The following is a 20135-nucleotide window of genomic DNA, read 5'->3' on the forward strand; positions in this document are numbered from 1 at the left end:
TGATGTTTTCAGAGATTTGAAGAAAACAAATTTGGAAATAAATAGCTATTAGAAAATCAGATGAAAATGGGACTAATGAGGGTACCACAAATACACAATTTGAGTGGGTTTGTTTGGGGTTTTTTTGTATTTATCTGAATACTGTAAGGATGTAAAACATGGCAGAGGGAAGTTTTTGTGGCAAGGACTTCAGAACTGTGAGATTAACTGCAAGGAATAAAATGCCAGAGAAAGAAAGGAACACACAGTATGAAAATAGAAGCTTAGATAAAGATACTTGCTTGTCTGTCAGAGAATTTCCATTGTTTCTATCACCACATGATTCCCAGTTGTGGTAATCTCAGAGGTAAAAATGGGCTAAGTAAATCCTGCCTCTGAGACAGCACTACATCCACCCCCCCCCCAGAACTAACTACCAGTTGAGATGATGAACTCTTTACATGTACTAATGAGGAAATTACTGAATGTCCTAAGGAAAATCACTATTGTCAGATCCACAAAGTACAGGTTCTGAGAATTTTGGCTGTAGTCTCCCAATGTTTTACAACAGCAATCTGCCACATAGTTTCCTGGCTAGGTAATTGCAAAACAAGTGGTAATACTTCACATGGCAGCAATGTAGCATTTTGCATTGCTGTACAATAAACATGGGATGGAAAGTATGTCCTAAGCTCAGAAAGGAGTTTTGTCTAGCTTCTACAGTAGGTTTAAAACAGCAAACTCACTGGAAATTTCTAAAGAGTTGCAGTCAGCAAGTCAGCATCACTATGTACAAGAAGAGCAAGTGAAGAGTGTGAGTAAATTTAATTAAGTGGAAAAATTCACCCAGAAAGCTGCAGATTCAAGAGGATACCTTATTTGTCATGCAAAGCTAATTAATCACTTTCTGACATTTCATTTGCAAATTTGCTGATATTTTAAGTCCACTCAAACAGTATCTCAAATTACAGTTATATTTGTCTATGTATGAAGTAAAATACACAGCACAATGTATTTGTAGCAAGAAGAGTGAGCAGATAACACTGTAAGACTGTAAGGAAATAAATTCTTCACTGGGTGAGGGAAAGGTCCATCCAGCCCACTGCTCCATTTTCAACAGTGACAGTAACTGATGGGATTTGGGGACAGTAGTCAAGCCTGGCCCTTGTTTATAGGTACCTATTTTTAATGCCTTGTTTTAAGGACACTGCCAATATTGCATACTGCTGCTACCCATGCTCATTTATTAGCTATCAAAAGGTTTGTAAGAAACGCTACACCACTATAAAAACAGACTCATTTGCAATACAAAGCAACAGGAATTCTTTAGGTATTTCCATGGAAAATTAGTGTGAGCAAAAATTAGCCTTATAAAAAATACTCCCAAAACTGATCTGATAGCACATATTTGAAAAGCACATATGTTTAAATGCCGCATACAGTTTTGATAAATTCTGAGTCACATAGCTATATTTAATTTATGAATGAATAAATAAAAATGTTGATTTAGATCGGTATTTGAACACCGTTCATCAGCATTTTAGATGCTGCTTCCATTTTACAAGTGCTGCTAAAATACAATGGAATTTCAGATGCTCTCCACATTGACTTAACTCATCTGTTATGGAAATCAATTGGGAATTCTTCTGAATGTCCCATTTATGAGAGAACAATTTCACCAGCCCATCCTTGTCCCCAAAAGCCAGAGTTCCAGTGCAGTAGCTTGCTGTTGTGATTTAAATATTTCCATAAAACCAAATGTCATATTTTTCTGACAGTAGAATATGTAGTGCAAATGGAAAACATGCTATAAACAGACTGAATTATTGTATTATTAAGATTTCTAAGAAGGCAGATTGCAGGCTAGTCAGCATTTTAAAGATGCAGAAATAATAAATAATGGGATTATTCATGTAATCGCTTCCCAATAAATACAAGTCTGCTAATGTAGATCCAACTGCCATGGTTCCAATGTTTAATGACTTTTTAAAATCAATATTTTTTCATCTGTAATTTCATTCACTTTATCAAAAAAATGGAATATGAAAAGAATCTATCAAGGAGAAGTTCTAAAATCGAATTAAATGAACAGAGGCTGTGAAGCTTCCAGTGCTCAGAGTCACAAGTGCAGGTGGCTAAGCATGGAGGTATAGAACATTTCTAATTAATTCTCTTCTAGCCTTTTCTATTCTACCTCAGTAAAATATAGTTGCATTCTTCCTGGTTTGATCACGCAAGTCTAAACTCAGGGAGTCCAGCTGAATTAGAAGCCTGGAGCTGAAGCAGACTATATGCTACATGGTGCAAGGCACAGAAATGCTTCTGGCTTCCTCACCATTTCTTGAGTTGCACTCTTCCCCTGAGAACCTCTATCTACCTCAATGACAGTTTTTTACTCATCTGAACTGTGTCAAGATGATATTTTAGTATTTGATTGATCTGACTAATCTCACTGCCTTGCTTTTGGCAATGAAGTAGGTGCATCCTTAAGAAGCCAGTAACAAAAGGATTCATAGAATCACAGAATCATTTAGGCTGGAAAATTCCTCTGAGACCCTTGAGTTCAAATGGTAAATTCATTGAATTAAGTTTTATTTCTAAGTCTACATTTTAATACATTAAATTTCTAGTGGGACTCTAGGAATGGCAAGTAAACTGACTTCCAGTTTTAAGTCGGCTAAGGAGCAGAGCTCATCCTCATACCTTTGCTGGGTTTATCTGGACAACAGCTACCAGTCAGCACAGTGCAAATAGACAGGAACTTAACTTACTGCTGGCATAAACTACCAAATAATGTTTCATCACCAGAATAAAAAAGTGACATATGCAGGGTACTCCAGGGATGAACTGACTGCAAATTCTAAAAACTAATGACTTTCCTGAAAATGCTCCTGTAACTTCAGTGAACATAAATATTATAACAATTTTTAAATCACTCCAGTGTAACTATAACTCTTTTTTCCCCAAACATAAGTTTATACATAATAATAAATAATTACCACGTTCTCATGCTCTTACACATTAAAAACAGACAGGAGTTATGGTTGTTATTTCATTTTAACTGGGGTTGATGTTGTTCTCATCAGTAATTTGAACATATCACTATGTGTATCACTTTGCTTTTCAAGTACAGAAAGAAAGCAAAAACATGGTTAAGAGCTTGATCCTGCCATTTTATTAAGACCATGAAATATCACAAAAATCATGACTGCAAGCTGTAGTAAACTAGAGGTTGTAAAATGCCTATTCCCTCAGCATACTCTCTAACACACATCTCAGGAGATGCAATGTTCTCACAATCACCTTTCTCTAGCAGTACAACCTCCTACATTACACCTCCCTCCAGAGCAATGTCTGATGGAGTGCAGTTGTGATTTCTTTCTGTGAGGTGATTTGGAATTAGACAGTCCCATACTTGAATGGGAAGCCACTAGAGTAAACAGGAGGGTTTGCTTCAAAAAGTTCCTGTACTGAAAGTATTAATCAGAGAATTCAAGGGTTTTTTATGATTCAAACTCCTAAACCAGGCCATATCTGTCTCCTAGTGACATTTTAAAGCTGGCCACACTGTCTATCTGTCTCTCACAAGTAGGCAGCAACTTGTCACTTTGTAGGCCTAGAACCTTAACAGCTATCTCTCTTCACACCCAGGACCATTACCACACTGACCAGGACTGTATCTGTTCCAGCAGCCTGCTCCTAGGACCATTCTTGCTGTGTCTGGCACTTCAAGAGGTATTTAATAAAAAAATATTTATAATGCAGTTATTCCAGATGTGTACATGACAACACATAAATACAATTGCCTTTGCTTCTTCCAGCTGTATTTCTTACTTCTTGAACTACTAAGTCCTTTTAATAGTTAATAGGAGTAATCATGTACAGAATCTGTTTTCTCCTAGGTGACCATGTGGGACACAGATTGAAATGTAAGCAAAATTTGCACTTAGCAAGCAAGCAAACGTGCAGGTGCACATTGCCTTTGAAACCCGTGTCACTCAAAATATGACAAAGCACACAGCAGAAAAACACAGCATCCAGCCAGAGCCAAAAACCACTGAGAGTACTCTGAAATACCTACCTTAAGTACCTCTACATGGAACATCCATTTAAATATTTCACACATTCTTGGAAAGGCTTTGGTGGACTATCAAAGGAAAATTATTCTAAACGCGAATTGTCAAACAACAGGTAAGAATGCCGTTGTGAACTGTGATACGTTTTTGAAAGATGAGCAAGGGAAGGCAGAAGAAACCACAGTAAGTCCACTCTGCAAGCTGAAAGCAGCCTGGGTACAGTATGTTCTCTTGCTACTGAGCAATGAAGAACAAGAATTTATGCATCTTCTGGACATTTCTGAGGAACAAAACAAGAGCCAAACACCTAAACTGAGTGCTTTTCCTCATTTTCATGCATTCTTTCAAGTTTCCTGCTACACTGCTGTTTTGTGAGCAGTAAAGACAAGGGAAAACCTTGTGTCATCTCCTTGGCATGACAAAAAACCAATACAAAATGCATACATGATCAGTAAAAGATAATTAGATCTACCAAATTGTGCTGACACAAGGGAGCAAAATGTAAAGTTTCATTTAAAAAATACTGTCCTATTAACATTTAATACTTTCACAATTTGCTTCTTTTTTATGGAACAACAGTATGTAGCAGCAATCAAGAAATCCTTTTTTTCACACTGATAAACTGACACAAAAGTTGGAACAACTTATTACTAACATCTCCATGACGTTTAGTCAGAGTGATGTCATACTTTTAATATTTTTCCAAACTCCAATTATTAATTATCAAGGTATACACATCACACTCTGTATCAAGTGATAATCTAAAGACTGCCTGACAGTGATTGGCTCAGATTTCAAAACCCTTCTGAATAGAGATCAATAAACATACTGACATAATTTTTTTCCCTACAAGATAATTATTCATAGAGGCTGTCTTTTATCAACACAAGTAAACAGGTGAAGAGAGTCATGCTTGTTGGTAAATATTAATGGGTTTAAGTTACTAACAGAATTTGTCTCTCCAGAAGTGTTTTGTTATGAAAAAAACTACTAAAGGTTGGTGTGGAGAAACCCTGCACCTTCTAGTACCATGTTCCCTGGCAATTTTTCAGAATTATTTTTAAGTAACTTTCTGTCTCCTCAAAGAATCAGTTGTCAATGATGAATTAATTCAATACACCAAATTAAATATTTTTAATATAAAATTTATTTCATCTCTAATTTACATATTTTGTTATGTCTTTTGAGCTGCCAAATTTACAACAAAGTGACAAATAGAGCCTCCTAAGGGATTTATTTCAATTAAGCTTGGCTTCAGGGTGGTCCTCATTTCAGTCAAAACTAGAAAAGTGATGCATGATTTCCAAAGCAAAAGTCACACCAAGTTGCAAAAAAATAATTCATTCTAACATTTTACAGAGTTTCACTGATGTGCATTCATGGTATGTTCCATATTTTATTAATTGTTTATGTATTTTAGTTCTGTATTTCCAACAGCCTATAAAAAATCTTTAAATATGGCTGTAAGAAATGGTACAGCTGACATATCCTTTAATTTATTTTCTGAAATAGATTCTTCCACTGATGCCTCTTATGAGCAAATATTGTGGTTTTTAAAACACCAATTCTTACAGAATACTATAAAACATTGAAATCATTAATGCATTGCATACAATTATAATAAACCACCAATACCTTTTCCAGTTCAGTATCACCAGACAAAGAATAAGGAATCAAACCAGAAAAGTTAAGAATACAGAAGATATTGTTTAGTATTGAAATGTAAATGAAAATCACAAGACTTTCCCTGCTTGTCTTAAAATTAAGTCCATTTCATTAAAATGTTTTTGAGCAAACATGATGGATTTCACATGAGCTGTCATGTTTCTAAACACCTTATTTTCTTCAAATTTGTCAGAGGCAAATATCAAAAGCTACCCTCTCCCCACGTCCTTCCATTACAATATTTACACATTTGTTGAATCTTTTTCTCTCACAGAAAACATCAATACTATAAAAATTACATTTGATTGGCCTCTCCTTTCACAACTGCATTACAAATATATCGGTAACAGTCAAGACATACTAATATTTCTCTACTAATACTTCTTATGTCAAGTAAACATATTTAACAATCTCAGCCACTACCTTTACAAATGAGTGTCACTTGTCACCTGAAAACATTTGGTGCCTTACAATATAAATTTTCTCTTTCTTAGGGACTAGTCAAGTAACTTTTCCAAAATGAAGAACAGTAACTGGCCACTGGATTTCTTCCATGTTTTAGTACATATAGCATGTGTTGCTGAAGTCTACCCTTCATCTACTCGGGTAGGTCTCCATACATATTTTATTTCAATATTTGAAGTGTGTAAACTTCTATTTGAGCTCAGAGGTTGTACATGCGTTTGAGCCAACCTGTCTAATGTGAATTACAATTTTTGAGCACCTTCAGAACACCACTCGTACCTCCCTCCCAGACAGCTCCAAAATACCAGTAGTTATGAAGAGGATAAGACACTGCCATACAAAGTTATAATTCCCAAAAAGAGCCATTCCTGTGGCTATATAGCACTGGTTAATAGAATATCATTGAAAAGACTCAGCAGAGTTGCAAAATTGTGTTCAAAGACATACATAGGCATATATTGTGTATGTACATACATATTTTGGACATAAATTATATTTGATTTTTGGCAGTAGTGTCTCTGGCTATTCGTTTATATTTAAATCTTTGTCTTTAATATTCTGCTTTGTTTGGACGATTGTATTGTATTTGGACAACTGCATCGTAGAAGGCTTGACAACATAATCAAAGTTAAGGTGATTAAAATGTTCTCTCTCTTTTTAGTTTTTTCCTTTTTTCAGTGCTTTTAGATTAAACCTGTTGAAGTTAGCACCATGTTGCACACTGGAAACACCTGGGTACAAATGCTCCTATTTGGACAAAAGACTAAAACTGTATGATCACAGGAAAATTATGGTGCTGAAGGTCCTCATTCACACAAAAAACAGATTTTAATTCCAACCCGTCACCCACAAAAGTATATGCTGTATTTCAAAGAAACCATTTGTTTTGTATTTAAATGCCAATGTTTCAGAAACCCAAGTTTTCAGGGACATGACTAAAACAGAATTATAGTATTTACTGATGTCAAAAACATGGTTATGTCAGTTTATGTCTTGCCACAGTTTGTAGAGCAATAAGCCCATTTGTTCATAATGGAGCCAAATAAACATTAATCTTAATTTTTGTCCATAGAAATGGTGTCTCACACTATATAAAATAGTTTGGTTTGTCACATAATAATTTTTCTGAAAGCAGATATTAAAAGTTTTAGCACTCATACTAAAATAGCATTCCTAGTGAAATGAAGGAAACAAATTTCAAAGCGCTTTCGCTTACTGCAATTTACTTAAAAAACATAACATGAAGAGTAAATTATTAAAATCCTCAATGTTGCAGTACTATTGCCTTAGCAAGTGTCCTACTGAAAATAATCAAGCCTAGTCATGAATAGATGCTGTATTGAGAAACAGGTTTCAAAATGTATTATTACTTAAACTGTATTATGACTGTTTAACATGACTACACTTCAAGCTTCTGAAAATTGGAGATAACCTGTTCCATCATCTACACCAGTAATTAGTAATTGCATGATTTTATAAGCAATAATTTCCATCAGTTCAATTTCAGGCAAAAGAAACAAGAATTACTTTTCCAGACAAAAATTAAAACAGTACCGTTGTATCCTATGATATAAACAGAGAAACTCCAGGCAAATGCCAAAGAATGGAAGACATTAAATTCATGTTTCAAAACTAATTCTGAAAAAAGTAAGCCCTTTACACTTCTTAGCTTCCATCTTGAAGCATAGCTTAAAGGGACTGAAATCAATTTTCCAAGTTGAACGGGGAGAACGATCATACCTAAGATACAACTTAAAATATTTTTCACACCTTACATCTAAATAAATCAAACAGGAAGTTCAATACATCAGGCAGTAAAAAAACCAAATGTACTACAAATTGCTGCAATGGAAGAGAGCAACATTCTTTTGGTACTTTCAGTGAGCATGCCACAAACATTGGTCAAGCAGACTACCTTCACTCTACTCTAAGTGCTTCTGTTCCAACTTTTAACAGGAATGAGGCAACCATGAACAGCGAAAGTTAGCCACCTTCTTACTTCAGCTCCTACCAGTATTGCTGCACTGTGTGCGCTGAGATATTACAGCTGGCAGTTATAAGGTAACCTCACCCAGCCCTTGTCCATTCTGAAGTGCTTCGTGCCTTTCACTTATCCTCTATCATGAGTAGATTGAATGAATAGGGTTTCTCCTAATTAGTAAGGAGATTTATTCTACAGGCTCCTTGAAAGCATTTTATTTTTCCCTTGATACATTCATCTTTCATGTATTCTACTTGTGAGCAGAGCTGTGAACACTCACTTCTCCCTAGCCTTTCTTTACATCTGTACAATGCACAGTTCCTGCGTACATCCCTGCACACCAGCCTTTGGTTCCTCTGTTCATTCCCTGTGGTAATTCTGTATGGACTGTGTGGATTAGACAGTGAGCTCTGAGAGGAGACAATCACATCTCTGGTGCACATGGTGTCATTCTCTTAGGAGGTTTCTTGAAACAGACTTCTAATAAACTCCTATGAACATCCTCCACACAAAGCACAGATAAGATGACCAAAATTAAGGTCTATAAAGGAATCTGTTGAACAGCAATGACAGCAAACTGAGGTTAGCCACTTCATAGCCAAAAATGCAACTTCTCTGATTATTCCAGGCCACAAATATCATGTAGGAGAGCCAAATATTTAGGCCCAGATGGTCCAGTTAATTCCACACTTCATGGCAATCATTAGAAAGGCTAAGGACTTCAAAGGGTGTCACAGGAACTTACGCTACTTGGCCAGACACCACAGGACACAATACTCTGGAAAGGAATAAATAGCAGAGCCTGATTGGAATGAGGTAACTGCCTTTGAACCAGATCTTTGCAGCTCTGTGTACAGCCCACTGTGATGACCAGACTTCAGAAATTAGACTTCTCATCCCATAGAACTGAAGCCCATCTAAGAAAACTATTGAGGGCATAGATCTGAGTGTTTCCCAGGCTTTATATGCCTTCTCTCAGGTAACAACAGAAATATCTCTAAAACAACATACATGTAGGTAGCCACAAAGTTTGGTCTGTGTGATGTAATCCAAAGACATTTAAGTTAACAAATCACAACAGCTTCTTCAGTACAACCATTGCCTCTTCCCATTCTTCTCCAGAAAATAGGTGTTCAGCAATTTCCATAAGTCACAGGATGACAGAATGGTTTGGGTTGGAAGGGACATAATCACAGAATCAATCAGGTTGGAAAAGATATCCGAGAGCATCAGGCCCATCAAGTGCTGTGAACAATAGTACTTCATGAATGGTATTTTCAGGCTCTGATGAGGATAAGCCACTGAAGTTGTTGACTAGAAAAATGTGCCTAAGAAATAATACTGCTATGCATATTAATTTTGCTACCTGAGAGGAGATGAATAGAGAAGCAGAATAGTCAGAAATGGCTGCTGCCTGGAGAGCAGGCTAAAAGACTAAAAAAATCTGTCAGGCATTAGAGAACTGTGCTTGTCTCAAGCATATCTCAAGGCTGGGCTGGAACAGATTCTACAGGTCCCAGAAACTAGACCCAGGTATGCAAAATATGGTTGGTATTACAGATGGTAATTATATTCATACCGTATGTCCACTGGTGAAGGCACAGCTGGGATTAACGGAGTTTTCTAATATTTATTCAAGTCCTGCTGCTTGTCAATACAATCCTCAGAAAGTTGTCTTTCCTCAAAATTCTTGTGTGGTCAGTTTTCAGCTTTTCAAATCCCCAAGGCACTTGATTTGTTCCTCTTATTATTTGCTAGCCTTTTTAATTCTCCAAGTATCCTACAGGCCATGGATTGGTCAATGGACTATTAGGCTGTGCAGTTAAAGAATCCAGTGGACCAAGGACAACACTCATCAAAGACTTGGATGGAGGTGGCCAAAGGCATCGCAGAACTGAGGGTGGGCCTGTTCCACAACTAAGCCCTGCATAGCCTCAGTCTGCTCAGTAATTCTTTTCAATTCATGCCTCCCCCATGGGGTAAGAAAGCTGGAGTAGGTGGCCTGCTGGTCCTCTGCCAAGCTTGTTTCCCCAGCTCCTACAAATGCCCAGACTTAACTAAGGGAAAACATACTGGCCAACTTACCAAGACCTCTTTCCCCTGCACAGTTCACCCATCCCACACCTCTAACATCAGTTTACTGCTCTTGTGCACAGTCTCACAGCCAGTCTCACTACCCCACACCCCCTTGCATTGTCCCCTGTGTGTCCCTGATAAATCTGGCGCTGTTTCCCACTGTATCCCATCTCTCCTAACACATGCCTTCTGTGCCTCTGCTCTAACTGTCTGCTGACCCAAAGGCCTGGATGAGCATGAGGGAATAATGGCTTTTATACTATAAAGTGGGCAAGCCTTGTTCCAGTTTCAGAGCCATGGTTCTGATCTTCCTGGGTGGGCTAGTCATGACCCTGTCTTGACAAGAATTAAGGACTTTCCACATGGGTTGGGCAATATTTAGGCACACGGCATGAGGGAAATGAATCAAAACAGGGATGGGTGGAGGACAGAAGGCTAAGTTGGCAGGGGAGAGTCAAATGAATGTGAGAAAAGCAACTCAGAAGGCAAGAGGACTTTGTAAATCTAATTCTGCATGGCTATCTGAATTAGATGAATACTGCATCCTTGGGAAGTGGGATTAAGGTCAAGAGGAGGAAAAAAGGCAGATGACTTGGCCAGCAGAACTTAACTACTAACCTTCACCTAACTAGCTAAAGAGAGAATCCTAATACTAATTTCAAGAATCTTTTCCAGGAAAACAAATTACTCACTCAGCTATACTGAAAATATACTGAAAATACAATATTGAAAAAAATATATATCTTATCTTTTAAAACACTGTGGTAACCTTGTCTATTTAGTGCCCTCTCCAATGTTCCTGGAAATTGGATGGTTAGAAGCAGGCTGCAATTTTCTGGGATAAATACTATTATCTCCTTACATCCATGAAGCTATATTCAATGAAGAATTTAACTATCTGTGATACCATCTATATTGCATTTGTCTCAACAAGTACTTCAATTATGCCCAAGAAACTAATTTTAAAACAAGGATCAATGAAAAACAAAACCAAGCATTTACATCAGAAATCAGAATTTAAGAGAATTATAGCATGTATTTGACCAGGACATAGTAGTAATCCCATATAACTTTTATGATAGTTAGCAACCAAATAAAATAAACTTTACAATACTTTTTTCAAACACCAAGCCACACTACATTCCAAATTCATTAAATATTCTGTTAATACATTAAGCTTCAAATAACTATATTTAACCATTTCACCTGTTTATGGATATTCAGTGAAGATTTCTTCTCTTGGTGAATTTATCACTACTATTTTCTTTCAGCCATTCAATTTTACTCATGTTCAAACATAAAATGACCCATTTTATATTAAAAACACAGTTTTTCTATGGACCCATAAGAAAACTAGAGTAGGCCCACAGAGAAGAAATACTCCTTCCTCACTCCATGATACAATGCATTAACTTCAGAACAGAGTTTTCAGTTTCACTTACACTGATTATGCTGTACCCATTTACAACTTGTTAGATCATTTTTTATTTCTCCATCCTCTGTAGACCATGCTGTTGATCACAATTCAGGCACAGTTTCACAGCTAGTTTCTTTCACAATCCATGGCCATGTTGCCACCAAAAGGGAAAGTTCTCCCTCTTTCATTAAGCCCTTGGCCCCTCATTTGTGCCAGCACTGGATCAGATGGATTGACTCTATTCAGCTGAAAACTATAAAAATTAATTAATTAGTTTTCAGGCAGATCAGCTTTTTGATCTAACCAATTACCCAGCTGCCTGAATGTTGGTGCCAGCAGAAGAAAGGCATCATAACCCGTGGCCTGGAGTAGAAAAGTGGTGGGACAGTAGCAGAATAGATTTAAACTGGTGTGCACCAACTGTGAAACTGCAGCCCTAAAATCACATGGAACTTTGCTGAACATACCGATCACCATCTTCAACAGCACAGCACTTTGAATGCTAAATGGTCAAGTAAGTAATTGTTGACGTGACATGGTTAATATGCACAAACAAGAAATTATATATCACACTATCAAGCACTGAAAAAGGGAACTTTGGACAAATTTTTGCCCCTCATCTATTCTTTTCTGCTTCATAAACATTATAACTTGTTATTAAACCTAACCTAACAAAAATACCTGTAATGCCATTTCATCACCCAATGAAAATCTTAAATAAATTTTAACCTCATTTTATGTCAGGTCCCTTAAAAATTATTGTTACTGTTACTATACACATACTAGTAATACATTTTTAAAATAAACTTGAGATATATTATTTTGATCTGTCTAGCAATAATTAATATATTAATGTACAGGTTTAATCTACATCCTTGATGTTCATATGCTTTATTTGTTCCTGTAATTTTTAGCCCCATCGAAGATCCTAACAGGTAAACCTAAATGGGTGTTGCATATGTGAAACAATAGAGATATATCAGGTTATGTAATCAGGTAATGTCTAGGCAGTTGCCTAGGACAGATAGCAGAAATTTTCTAGAAATGTATTATGCCTATCTGTTGAAGCTATTTTATTTCTAAAAGAAAAAAAAAATAAGCACAAACTCTCTTCTTTACTCCTTTCTTCTGAACTATACTACTATAACTGTACTTCTCAACATGGATTCCACCAATTTGAGTCAGTCAATAACGTTATGACAGCCTTGCAAAATGCTGTTGCAGAGCTCTGCTGAAAAATCAGTGTAAGTTTTTTCAAGGAATCATAAAGACTATTGTCAAATATTATGTACTTCTAGGGAGAAGTTTGTCCCAATACACTGATGAGATTTAGAAATGGCCAGCTTCCTTCCCTCAAATATCACATTCCTAGCCTTTCCAGCAACAACTTCATCTTGCTTATTTCTCCCTAGGACTCTCTAGACTATACTACTTAAAAATAATTAAAATCACAGAATTACTTTACTATAACTGATATCCTTGTACTCTACCTAATTTATGAACAGACCCCTAGAACCTGCACTGTTATCAACATATTGCAATAAGGAATTTTAAAATATTCTAAGCAAAAAAACCCCCAAAAAGCTGCTGTAAAAAAATCAGAAATATCAGATTTTCTGGCTGCAGTTTTTCCATTTCACCTTTAAATGCCAGAAGTCATTTGTCACTTCTATTGGATTACCTCATAGATGCCCAAAGTCCGCCAAGTGCTTTTCACTATTATTTCCATCAACCTTTCAGTGTGATGACTAATCTGCTTCAGAACTACGTGATGTAACACAATGGTTAAAATTAGTAAGGAATAGCTTTGCTTTCTTTTATTGCCAGTCATTTCCGGAGTTCTTCACGCCCTCATGTAACTTTCTGTCCTTATAAAATGAAAATTAAAGCAGCTTTCTGTCCTTGAGTAACACACATAAGTCTGTTGCTTACACTATATTATATAAAATATATATAAATGCATATGTGTAGTTATACACAACAAAAATTTATATATTGCGACTATGACTTGAAGCACTGAAAATTTAGAAAACACTGGATTTAGTGTTGTTGGTACAACTTAAAAAGCTAAAAGTGACAGAGGCCTAACAAATATCTCAGAAAAAAATGGAATAATTCTGTATTTGAACAAGTGTTTGAAATGTCTGTAACAAGTAGGGCTTGGAGCCATGCATGATAAGGGCAAGGCAATATATTTAATAGCTGCTCATTAAGTGCATCCTGCATGAGGTAGGAATGCTGTGGAAAAATAGTGTAATCTCATAATTAAATATAAACACATAAGGGACCAAGTTTACTCCATCAAAACCTCCCAGGCTTTTTCTCATTCCTCATCCCTTATTGAAGCTCTGTTATGCCCAACTGTCCATGGCTCTCTTGTTCTTTTCGTAATTCCTTCAGTTTATTTATATATGTTTGTCTTTTCCCAGCCTGCATTCCACCGAGGCAACTCCTCCTCTGTGTTTCCATGGGGGTTCAAAACAGCAAAAAGAAAAAAGAGAAAACAAACTTGTTTGTTCCAATGACTGGACCTAGATCCAATCCAGTTTCAAACAGTGCAGGAATACATAAGTACAAAGCAGAAGTTCAGTTCAAGGTTATTATACCTAAAGATGAACACAGCTAAAAACTTGATTTTGTCACAGGTGGAACTCTGGAACTCCAGTAATATTCAATCCCATGAGCCAGCCCACAGCATCAAAGTCACATTTTAGGATGTGTTTATCTGCTCCAAGCACTGTTGAACAAAAAGCTGGAGGTCATGTAATTAAACATGGTGCATACACAAAAGCTCATATCCAGCTGCCCAGGTCATGGTAGTACATTAAGTCCTATAATTTGACTTTGGGATTTGAGAACTGTAACACTGTTCTTTTAATACAGGTTGTGTGAGTATATATGCCTGTGTTTGTACACAATATCTTTCACAATAAAACCAAATTTGATCAATAGTCTTGATCTAGAGAAGGTGTGATTCACTTCTCACACTGCATTACACTACTTTGATTTCAGTGTAGTTGTTTCTGTTGCATATTAATCTGTCAGTAAATTATTGCTTCTTTTCATACACATGAGCACCCCCACACATAAATCAAGTTTTATACATGCAGTCATACAGGTACAAGTACCTGCACACTCAAACATAAAAACAGATTGTACAAAGCATTTTATGTCTATTACATTTTGTGTATGGCATGTCTGATGGCATTGGTTCTACTGTGTTTTTGGGAAGATTATCTTACTAAGATCCTAGTCAAGCTTGCTGCCAGAAAAATTTAGTTTAGCACTAAATTGAAAGCTAAACTAAGGCAATAAACTAAACTTACCCCTTACTCCCAGAGGGAGTCCAACAAAAAAAGGACATAAAAGCTGCTTGTTCAGCTGTGGCACTCCTTTTTAAAGCCATTGTATGACTGCCTCTATTTCAATGACACATGCTGCCTGTCAGGAGGTGATAGCCTCTGTCATATTTATTAAAAGGCATTTTGGAACTAAGCGATCCTAAGTAACTAACTAAGGACTGGGACATAAATCATGTATGCCATTATAAGACACAAAAAAATGGTTCTCAAAGTAGTTAGCAATGACTGACCTCACTATAAGATATTTTCAACAACAAAAATGATCAGAAAAATATTGTCTTACAGGGCAGAAGCTTCAAAACTTCTGAATGTTAAAAGCCATCACTCTCAGCAGTTGAATTTGATTTTGCCTCTCTCTGGTAACTGCAAAGGTATAGAATCCTGCAAGCTAGAAGCTTTCTGACAGCTATGCCTTTTCAGGGGCTCATTGGAATAGTTTCATCCAAGAGTTTCTGTATCTCATTAACTCTGTTTTTTAGTGTTCCCAATTGCTGATCAAAATACACAATAAATTATACCTTGTTTTATCAGTACTTATTTACCATACCTTTTCTGAATGTAATCTTCTAATGCATCATTTTTTCCACAGCAATAACATAACATTTAAGGGTGGTATGCCACTGCTAATTTACATTACAGAAAGCACTATACAAAAGACTGAAGTGCAGAGATGTCCAAACTCACTTTAAGCCACCTACAAGAAGACATCCTGCTGCATGGCCATGGCCAAACATATCAGCTTATTTAGTATGGAAAACATGCATGTTTCTCCAGCAAGTTTTCTGCCAGTGGTTATACTTGCTTATTTAGACAGGTATTTGGGTACTCTTACATTGTGCTAGATGTACAGGTCTAATTTACACATCTCTGGTCCTGCCTGCATTTAACAAGACTTCTTGACTTGGCAGCACTTGCCCTTTTGCTGCTACCATAAACTTGGAAAGTGTATTTATTTTGGACACAGCTAGTATGAAATCCTGATATCACCCTAGTATGTAATCCTGAACACATACACAATCAAGGTTTATAAACACACTAAGCATTACTTTTCCCTTACTATACCTAACACCAGTGCATTGTTGGGTTATTTCATTAAAATTGGGGCAGGTATCACAATACTTTTTCTTTGGACACTAAAATACAAGGAAATACAAAATTCAAGGAATAAAATACAAAACAAATATTTTAGTAGGCTAAATATTAAATGTGATTGTGTCTATAAGAAAGGTAAACAATTACTTTGTAAAGAAAGGAAAAGGTGGGTTTGGGTGTGTAAGAAACTGGCAGGAAAATAAGCGACCCTGTAGAAGTTACTGCAGGCCTTGACATGAATATGAACCAGCAGAATCACTGTGAGAGCAGTGCTGCTCATTTCTCTCTGCAAAGAGACAGACATACATGTGCAACATATATTCAGGTACGGAGATACCAGGACTTCAAATTACACAGAAAGAAAATGGATGGGTCTAAGGAAAAAAGAGATGAAAGCCTAATGTACTGGCTGCACTACCTAACAGTTTTCATGTTAAATTCCATTTCTTATTCCTAAGGACTCCATTACCATTAAACTAAATAGCTCAATTTCTTTAAAGGAATGAGAAGGACTATCATATCAATAACCTATTTTGTGGGTAAGCACTTGAAGTTTCAAACCTGAACAAGAAATTACTTTGAATGATTGCTGCTGACAATTGTTTTGCTTCACATTATTTCTTGACATTGCATCTGGGTGGCAAACAGATCCTTTCCTTTTAAATTTTGAAATCTCAAAAATATTTCTTTCCCACATTAGAGTTAACCCCAGAAGTTTCAAAGTTTCCCCACATAAAAGCAGGGAAGACAGAGTCCAGAACAGCCAAAAGGCATCAGTTGTCAGTGTCCTTATTTTAATGTCAGAGCAGGAACTTAAAACTCAGCTTTCTGCAACCCAATCTCAGTGCTCCCTTTATTTTTCATATTTTTCATTCATTTTTTTCTTTCTTCATCATTCCTAGTAAAAGTGATCATGAAGTAGCATTTTCACAGGAAAAAAATATTAGCCCTCCTTAACAGCTTTTGTAGAAACAGAGAAGAAAAACAGCCAGGCATTTTGCTAGTTCTCAGTGCAACAAGCAAAACCAGGTATGTGAAGGAACGTAATACTTTGCCTGATGAAAACATATTTGTTTACATCAAGCTGAGAATATTAATCTAGACAGTTCTAAGGGGTCAGGATGCAAACCATTATGTTGAATAAGATATTAAAATCAATCAACATACTATTAACAACTATTCCAAATATTCCAGATTAAATTGGAAGTGAAGAGATCCGACTAACATTATTAGCCAAAGAATTTTCACCACTTATATGAATTTGAATTATTTAAGCCAGTTTCAACATTTGAAGAACTTTCCTGCTCTCAAGGGAGATATTAAATGTATACGTCAGTAATTCACAGATTGCTGCTGCTGCTAGTCACAAGAATCTGGCTTTAATTCCTCACAGTTAAAATCTCTCTTCAAATTAAAAGTGTTTAATTCACTAAAAACATACCAAAATCAAACAGAAACTAAATGAACTTACTAATGATAGACAATTTTAAATGATACCTTTCCTTTAGGACCTGAGGAAGGGAGGTAATTCATGCCTGATTATATGAATTACCTGGAGAGTGAGGTGTGATCTAATTTACATGGTAGTAATGAGCACATAGCTTTCTAATTACTTCCTGAAACATTTGCACACTGAGCTGACAGAACCTGGAGTCCAGAGAGCAAAGAATATGACACTGCAGGGAAAAGGAACAGTCCGAGGCAAAGGAGGTTACAATAAACATTTGGATACAATTTGCATGGGTGTGGGGAAAAAACCTGGGTCATGGTGTGGCAAAAAGTTCAATAGTTTTTGTTTTCCACCCTTCATACATTTTAGGGCTACTGTAGTACAGCCCTGTTCTCAGAAGAAACAGAGGATGAGGTACTGGTCTTGACAATTCAGCCTGCCTTAGGCAGGGCTCTTGTTTGTTGTCTCTTCTTGAATGACAGTGTGGTTTCAGAATGGCCAGCAGAAGATGTTCGGTTGTTAATTTGTCCCTTTATTCTCCACAGCCATTAATCAGATAGACAGGGGTTTGCTCTTCTGTTCCCTCTGAAATTCTCCTATACCATTCCTCAATAAACCTGGCTATCAAAGGGAGCTTCCAGAGCACTCCCGAGCCATGGAAGGGATTAACAAATCATTCAGTGCTACCTGATTACTTGAGGAAAGAGGGGCTCAAGATACACTCAGATGTAACACATTCTCCTCAGATACTGAAGCTGACCACACCACGAATTGCCAAGGGGATTTCAAGGGATGCAAAGTGTTCCCAGTGCTATGCAAGAACTCATTTACAGTTGCATTTATTGAACAGCAGGGTAAGTCATTCCTTTTTGATTTCTCTCCTAAAATGAGACCAAGTGTCAGCTAGGCTTTAGCTTGTCTGGCAACCTTTATTTCACACAGACTATCATATATATATATTTTTAAAACTCTCAATGACAACTCTGGTTCCACCAAAAATGTTGGGTTTTTTCCTAGGAAGTCCTGTTCTACAGGTGAATCTGGAACTTTCTGTCATGTCAGGCAAATAATGCTGCCTCTATCAGTCTTCTAAATCTATGTGTGGTTGCACACTTCAATTTAATAGATTTAACCTCATTTCTTTAAAAGAACCAATAAAGTAGCTTCATTATACACTTCTGCCTGTGTTAAAAAATTCTTACAGCTGTTTCACTGAGAGGGTCTTCAATCTTCCTTCTTTGAAGGACTTAAAATTTGGCAGGATCCTTTTCACTGTCACTATGCAGTCTCACCCTGTGCAGACATGCTCTAAACTTCTGAGAAAAATCAGGAGTTTGCACGTGCTTGATGAAAGCTTGCTAGAGGGTATCAAGCAACATTCTTTACAAAGCCTGTTTTCACATTTTGTCTTCCACACTGAACAGAGCTTTTCCTTGCAACAGCTCCTCATGGCTGCCAGAAACAATTATGGCACTGGGCACTGGAACAGAAAAGAGGCAAACAGTCTTCCTGTGTTCTCAATGTTCTTCTTGTTATACACACAGCTCAGAAAAAGAATCACTTGGGTTGGAAGACTCAGCGCTCATAAAAAAAGTGACTTAAAGTGTATGGGAAAACTTGACAGCAGAAAAGCAGAAGAGGCAAACTGCTGGGAAAAGTATGAAAAATATTAATTAGTACTACTAAGTACAACTACTTCCCACACGAACCTGGAACAGGACACATAGTTCTCAGTTTTTAAGATTCCTCTGCTGTAGGTATCCTGTTGGGAAAGTCACTGGTGAGCTGCATGAATCTTCTCCGCACTGTGGTCAACCCACAAAGGAGATGACAGCTTATGGCTGTTGCCAAATATTTCATTTGAGGGCACACAAAAGCCTCTGCCACAGGTCAGTAAAATCTCTATTTAATACCAAGACAGCAGCCTGTGTACCTCCACCTAAGAACAATTCTATTTTTCAAGAAGGTCTTATCTCCTTTTCTACATTCTACCTTGTCAGATAGGATGGGACATTAAAACCTTGATAATATGACACATGCTGCAAAGTCTTACTCAAAGTTTGAAACAGGTCAGCATTCTCTTCACCTGTGTAATCTTTAATTGCTTCCTGTGCACATAAAGAATCTTTTTTTTTTCCATCAATGTATTTGGGATCCCTGCTTCACTCATTAGTCAGGAAGTATAGTGTTTAGGGAAAAATTAAAGCCTAGGCTTTGAATAAGGATATTGTCATTAGACTTCTGCCTTATTTCTTCCAAAATGCAGACAGTACCCTGAAATGAAGCAAAAGCAAAGATTAGTCTTCTCTTCTGAATTAGAAGTCACTGTTGAGCTGAATAAGAGGAGATCCTGAGGGAAGGAATAGCACTCAAGCCCTTGAGGGAGCAGCCTATGTCAGGAGAAAGGTGAGGGAAGAGAAAGCAAAGTCTCACTCATGCAATGGAAGACTGCTCTGTTGGAACTGTTTTGCCTCTGAAGTCTGCCAGAAGACCTGAATTCTTACAACAGTGACATAAGTCAAGAAGATCTCTGCTTTTTACACTTCAAGCTCTATAGGCACCTCAAAACCGA

This window comes from Melozone crissalis, unplaced genomic scaffold (assembly GCF_028551555.1).
Source record: "Melozone crissalis strain CALT ecotype California unplaced genomic scaffold, PUWL_Pcris_2 ptg000006l_1, whole genome shotgun sequence".
NCBI classification, from domain to species: Eukaryota; Metazoa; Chordata; class Aves; order Passeriformes; family Passerellidae; genus Melozone; species Melozone crissalis.